Genomic DNA, 7043 nt, shown 5'->3' on the forward strand with positions numbered 1-7043 from the left:
GCTTCGAGTTTGCTTATTCAATGTTCCCTTATTTACGTATGACGCTGTTATGTACATACCTACAATTTATTAATTCACACTACAGTCCGGGTTGCCACTTTTCGATATCATTGTTAATTTTCCCCCGATAAGTACATGGTGCATGGTACTAAAAATTTCCGGGAAGATATCTTATCGCTTTGTAAAATTAGCTCAGGGTTGAAATTATCATTGTTCAGAAAAATCACAGGTCTATGTTTTGTTTCAAACGTTAAATGTTGAATTGGATAGCCAATGAGGTCAAACTAGAATTATTATATATATATACACTCTTGGAAGAGAATCCATAGTATCACAGTGTAGAATGCTTCGCATACCGTAAGGTCGGGGTACTTTAGCCCTTACAAGGTTACTTTGTCCACCCATGAAAACCCATTTAATGAATTAATACATTTTTAAAAACGCCACTAAACGCTTACACAAAAACAGATTAATCACAATAATACTATTTTTTAAGAATTTATCAATTCAACAAAATAGGTTTTCATGGGTGCGCAAAGTAACCTTGGGGAGTTAAAGTATGTACCCCGACCTTACGGTACCTCAATCCATCAGTTGATGACAGGTGCAATGTTCATTGTGTACCTACGACGGAAAAAACGCGGTGCAGTAGAAAACGGGCTCATTGTGTGGGCGGAATATTAGAACGGTACATAAATTTCTCATAATCACGATGTTTAAGTTTGAAAATAGTGATGACTTGAAAATGTTGTATGTAGATTATATATGTATATGTGTTTAACTTGTTGTTGAAAATGTATTGAAGGCTAGATTGAAAGATTTAGTTGCAGTTTTATAAAAAGGATTCGTATGATATGATAAATTAGCGATGATCGCTAGCAACAGTGTGAGACTAACTTTATCAAATCATATTTTTATAACCGGGTCTATTTCATAGACTTTTCGTCGGGTAGTTACACCAATCTTTGTTTTGACATCTTGCTGGGACATCAGTTAACCGCGACCACGACCAGTGAAACCTGTGTCGAAACGTCTGCAAATAAAGGTAACAAAATAAATTAATATGATTTAATATGTGTTCAAAACGCGAAAGTTTTCAATACAACTTTATCAAGGTGTGAAACATATATGATAAGCATGAATTTAAATCAAAATCATATAATTAGTCGCCAAGGGTCACTTCATACAATAAATAAAATATAATATCTCATGTGCTTGCAGTTTAAATCTACAGAATATAGGCTAGTAGACTAGTAGTAGTTACAGAATATAACTATAGTTGGAAACATCTGGTCATCCGGAATGAATAACGATTGGCGCTCTAACTAGAACTGAATACCTAACAGATGCTACTGCAAATGCTTTGAACCTAATATTCCACTCCAGTCAATGCACACTTCAGATAATGCACAGTAGACGGTATAAAAATAAACTGTTAAAGATCTTGAGTGTGTCAATGTTAAACAAAATTACTTACGACTTACGACCGTTATTGCAGACTTCATGAAGTTGAGTCGAAGTTGGGTCGTCTTATTAAAGAGTTCCTTCAGCCATCCATCCTCCTGCGTCCAGGGGATTGAGTACGCAAGATTTATGGTAAAATGAGTAAGCAAAACTTATAAATCTATGTTAGTGATAAAAGTAAAATAAAAACAAACAAAAATATAAATTAATTAAAAGCGGCGTGGTGCGGCAAGCGGCGGCGCGTGTTGCCGCACCCAGCACGCGAACAACGGCCAGTCCCAGCCAGCACCAAGAATACTGTTTGGGCGGCCATAAGCTTTCAGTTTGATGAAAAACATCCAAACGTACGACTCGAGCGCTACCAACGCGGCCTTTGAAATTAGTTTAACCTACCCGCATTTGTTCCTCGATACGGCGCAAACTTTATCGGAATAAACTGGAAACAGCTTATCCGCACCATTTTAAACCTTAACTCAATGCTATTACATATTATCAAGTCGTAAATACGTCTGTTTTGCGACAGGCTGTAGACGGCGTGTCAGTGGAATATGGCTCTTATTGTGAAGACATAAGGATCTCGTGATGGAAGAGGCGAGACACCTGTAGCGTGTTTGCATAGGATGGGTCGCGGTCAGCGCTGGTATTCTTTAGGTTTGTTTTTCATATCCGAAAGTATATTGACCGGGTTTGTTGAGTATTACAGTATAGGTTTAATCAAGTAAAATGCGAAACTAAGTTAGTCTGTGAAAACGCTGTACGGATTCAGAATTATTTAGTTCATTCGATTGGTAAACAGATCTGCACTGTTTACCCCAAAAACCACATACTGATTCTGTAAATAACAGATAATAATTAGGCTGCCTGTATGATTGTGGGTTGGTGGTTATCATTGATTTAAAATGATTGTATTTAGGTATATGTGTAAAATAGCATGAAATTTTGAGCCTACCACATATACATTACGGCGTTCGCTATTATTATTTTTAGTTACCCCAAAACGTATTTCGCACTTACATAACATTGCTGCATTGCGAAATTTGCGAGTGACTAAAATACGTAAGTGAAACCTTAAACTTAGCTTAAAGTAACATTGATAAGCCTCATCGTTTGCTATATTTGCGTTGTTGGCGCCGAACAGGACGAGAATAATTTCCAAACACAAAGAGGGCAAAATATTATCCTGCTAGATAATTGTCCAACAGCGCAGAGGCGAGCAATATACATCCCCCTACCCCTTCAACTTTCCTCCCAACATTGTTTAGGGCTCGAATAGGCTCGAAGTAAATGGCACGGTTCCAGTTCGGTTTAGCAGTCCGTGGGAAAGGTTCGTTATTAGGTTCTTACTTAGATTTATGATATCAGGGTTGTATCTCTGTTCTGTTTACGCCGGGGCTATATAATTCAGCGCAAATTATAGTAGCAAACTCGTAGCTTTTATTATATTTCTGTGGGTTATGGCACGATATTGTGGCTTTGAGAAGAATGACGTCTGATAATCTTATCATCAACAGCTGAAATTATGACCACCTCTCTAATTAACCTTATGGTAATGGTGGTAGTGGCAGGGAACTATAGGTTACAGTCACATTACACAGGTTGACCTAATAGGTACTCGATTTGTCCGTACTTTCGCAAGCAAATACCAAGAAGAAAATTTCGCAAGGAAAAAAGCCTAGTCAAGTTTCTTACGCGTAATATTTCTGCGTGAATTAATTAACCATGAGCCAGCTCAGGAGCCCATATAATTATATCGTGCCCCAGTACATTATGCTTTCCTGCAGAAAACACAAAGTAAAATTAATTGGTGCCTAAGTCATTCCCTGAAAGAAGTAAATTTGTTAATTTTAACCATAGTTGATTTTGAGAAAGTAACGCCAAATATAGTAGCTTAACAGCTCAAAACCATGCAATGATAATAATATGGGAGTATTTTAAATTACCAGATTTAAAACCAAAAACCACATATTTATCTCTAAAAGTACTAACACTTTACCTTTTAAGCTTAAGCGTTCCTACATTTATTATTAAGTTACTTGAACAGCAGCAGTGTTTTGAAACTATTAGCCAGTTATATCTCCGCTCGGTGGCCGTTTAAAGTCCCACACGGCCGTAACAAGCGTTACTGGCCTCTGGGGACCGAGCAACATGAAACGACTGGCGAGCAAGACTCCACTTCATAAAACTTTGGTAGAGACGGTCTTGTATTTAAGAATGTTAGTCTATCCTTCCGCTTAACATTTTATGTTCTCACACATGTTACTCGTGTCACATAGATGAATTAATTCATGACATCGTCTCGGCATACTCGTTACAAGGTACATATCCAAAAACCCTTTAAAAAAAATTTACGTATGTTCGGATATTATTTCCTAGCAAACATGGACGCAAAATTTGAACCCATTCACATTTATAAAAGTAGTATGAAATTTTGAAAGTAATCTTAAGAATATTTTATTTGTCGTTTCGTTTTTTTTAAGGATTTTAAGACCATTGTCTTTTTAAACATGACCAAGTTATGTTAACAATTTTATTTAATTTTAACGATTTCTCTCACAGGATCACAAAACTTTATAATCTAACCTTTAAATTCACATTTCTCTAGCACTTCCGTGCAAGTTTAGATTGGCGTTGAAGGAGTCGTATCCAATCTGCAGGCATGTTTGCTCGAGCGATCTACGGATCGTCGGCTATTACCCGTGAGATAACCTCGTCTCCTCTAGTGCATCTGCTAGGCCAATTGGGACGTTGTTGTCTGTTATACCGGGTGTGGCCTGTAATATGAGCAAAAAATTAAACTGTAGGCTGTACTCCTCATACTGACCAACATTAGTTCAGCGACTGTTAAAAATAACTTGTGGTTTGATTTTTAATACACTTTAAAGTTTATTGTAAGACGCAATGTATTGCAAATTTTGTTATGTTTAAGGTGACAAGCAATGTCAATCACAATGATAATGGCGCCCATTGAATATAATATTTATTTCATAATTTTTAAAAGATGTTGAACAAAAGTGTCACCGTTTGAGGAGTACAATCTATGTCTTTATTATTTGCTCGTGTTACAGGCCACACCCGGTATAATATTAGTTATTTACGATACAAGTAAATAACTAATCACGACTTTCAATCCGGAGGTCGCGGGTTCAAACCCCGGCTCGTACTAATGAGTTTTTCGGAACTTATGTACGAAATATCATTTGATATTTATCAGTTGCTTTTCGGTGAAGGAAAACATCGTGGGGAAACCGGACTAATCCCAATAAGGCCTAGTTTCCCCTCTGGGTTGGAAGGTCAGATGTCAAAAAATCCTAAGTCGTAGTCGCTTGTTAGCGCCCAGAAGTCCGGCCGCATAGCCCCGCTGGATGGCAATGCTGATCCGCTGGGCAAATATTGGCCATCCCTCTGGTCACCAAAAGCCTCTATGAGGCGTTTTCAGCTCCTCTCAAATTGATTTTCCTAAAAAGTTCGTAGTCAAAGTAAAGTGGTAGATCAGGATTGCTCCAATCCATCGCTTCTAGAACAGTTTTCTTATTTGGCCAGAAGTACTGTCCTTTCACCGACTGGTCCACATCTAGGGCTAAATAAACTGGAGCCTTGGCTCCCCGTTCTTCTGAATAAAAACCCATTCCACGGTTAATTGAGGTCTTCACGAACCCGGGGTGTATGGAGTTGATAGAAATGTTCCGACCGATCTCTCTCTGTTGCACAATGGTCAACGCACAAAGCGCTATCTTGGAAATCCTGAAAGCGAGCATCTCAGTTTGGAAGAAGTCCTCAGCCTTTACTTTCCCGTTTTTGACGGAGTCTAGAAACCAGTTGACGAATGCATCAATATCAGCTCTCTCCAAATTGTTATTCGTCAGCTTGCCGATCCAATATTTGTTTCGGAGATTAGAAATGTGTCCACAGATACTGGAAATGTTAATGACTCTTGCGTTATCATTAAGGATTGGAAAGAAATGTTTCTCCACGCTTAAGTTACCGTAGTAATTTGTGTTAAGAACTCGAACTGAGTCTTCATAAGTAGTTTTTTCCAGGTCTTTGGCGGTAACGCCTGCATGCGTTATTGACCAGTATATCCAAGCGTCCGTGTCTTTGTAGCACGTAATCCGCACAGTTTTTGACACTTGTTGAATCAGTTACATCTAATAAATGAAATTCAGGTTTGAAACCTTCAATTTTGAGCTTCCTTATTGCATCACTACCTAGTTGTTCGGTCATTGCCGTCACATATACCGTCTTTATTGCTCTTTTCATGAATTCTTTCGCGATAGCGAAACCGATTCCTTGGCTTGATCCAGTCACTAATGCTACTTTATTGATCATCGTTTATTCGTATATTTATCGACAATTTACACAACACGCGACGTTCTCGATGTCATGCGGTTTAATGCGAATCAAATGCACACGACATTACAATATATTTAAGGAAAGTCATGAGCGCAATAAACACGTTTGATCACGAAAATGATCATTAAGTTTCGTTTAGTTGCTATTCGTGACAACGATAAAGTTACTGTGTACCATTCTGCACATTTACGGCACACGCCATTAAGGTAATTATTGTAGATCATTATTTTAGTTTCATGTAAATAAACATGGGTACGATTATTGGAAGCCTGTGAACTTTGAAATCAAAAGATGAAAGTACTTAATGTTTTTGCGCCATTACAAGTACAACAAATGATCAAATACCTCCATTATTTGAATTTTAAATTAATGCAAATATAATTCATTTCCATTCAGCCTATTTATAAAAGATCCTAGTTAAAATATAGAGCTCCAGAGGCTCACAACAAAGGGTAGCGACATTCTAATGCGATTCAAACACCAATTTCGCCAATCCCGCCGCAGTGTGCGGACGAGACAAAAATTTCCAACCATCCAGACACATTTTCGTTCCTTGAAGCCTTAATTCTCTGATATCAAGGCTCAAACTTGAATATCCGAGGTGTAGGAGTATTTGGTGCGAGTGTTGATTAAAACATAGAAAGGCGAGCTGTTAGCTCGGAATACTCTGAATTGAGTTTTATTCGCGCGACGAGTGAATAGCAACTAGTGCAATAGCAATAGACAATAGTCGCACCGGGCTGTTGTCTGTTTATATGTTCGTGTAGTTAAAATGTAAGAAATGCAATATGTACAGTCACCTGCAATAATATGTTACTCTCCAAAAGCCGCAAAAATATGTGACACGCTCTTATGGCTCTACAAATAAGATCGTGTCAGATATTTTTGCGGGCTCCGTTGTGTAACATATTATTGCAGGTGACTGTACACATATTTAAAATTACATGAACGGGTCTCCATTGACATTTTGCTGAGACGTCAGTCTTTAGTTCCGTGACCACAGCTGGTGCAACTCAGCTGAAACGTCGGAATTTAAGGTAAAAACAATGAAATCATATCGCGGTAGACCCGTGCAATTAAATATAATGCAAATAAATGTTATAGAACCTACCAGCTACACAGCTACACCTATTTTTAAACAGGGTATCTAAGCTAGTCACATTTTTGCATGTAATATTTCTTAGGTAACATGGCGTTATAAATAAAGTAGGTACTTATTTATATTTCAT

The 7043-nt window shown here is 37.9% G+C and overlaps 1 pseudogene; it reads right to left on the bottom strand.

The window, feature by feature from the left end:
* Positions 1–4883: 4883 nt before the first annotated feature.
* Positions 4884–5865, bottom strand: LOC134800648 (carbonyl reductase [NADPH] 1-like; annotated as a pseudogene).
* Positions 5866–7043: the final 1178 nt, after the last annotated feature.

Source organism: Cydia splendana, chromosome 20 (genome assembly GCF_910591565.1).
Source record: "Cydia splendana chromosome 20, ilCydSple1.2, whole genome shotgun sequence".
In the NCBI taxonomy this organism is placed as follows: Eukaryota; Metazoa; Arthropoda; class Insecta; order Lepidoptera; family Tortricidae; genus Cydia; species Cydia splendana.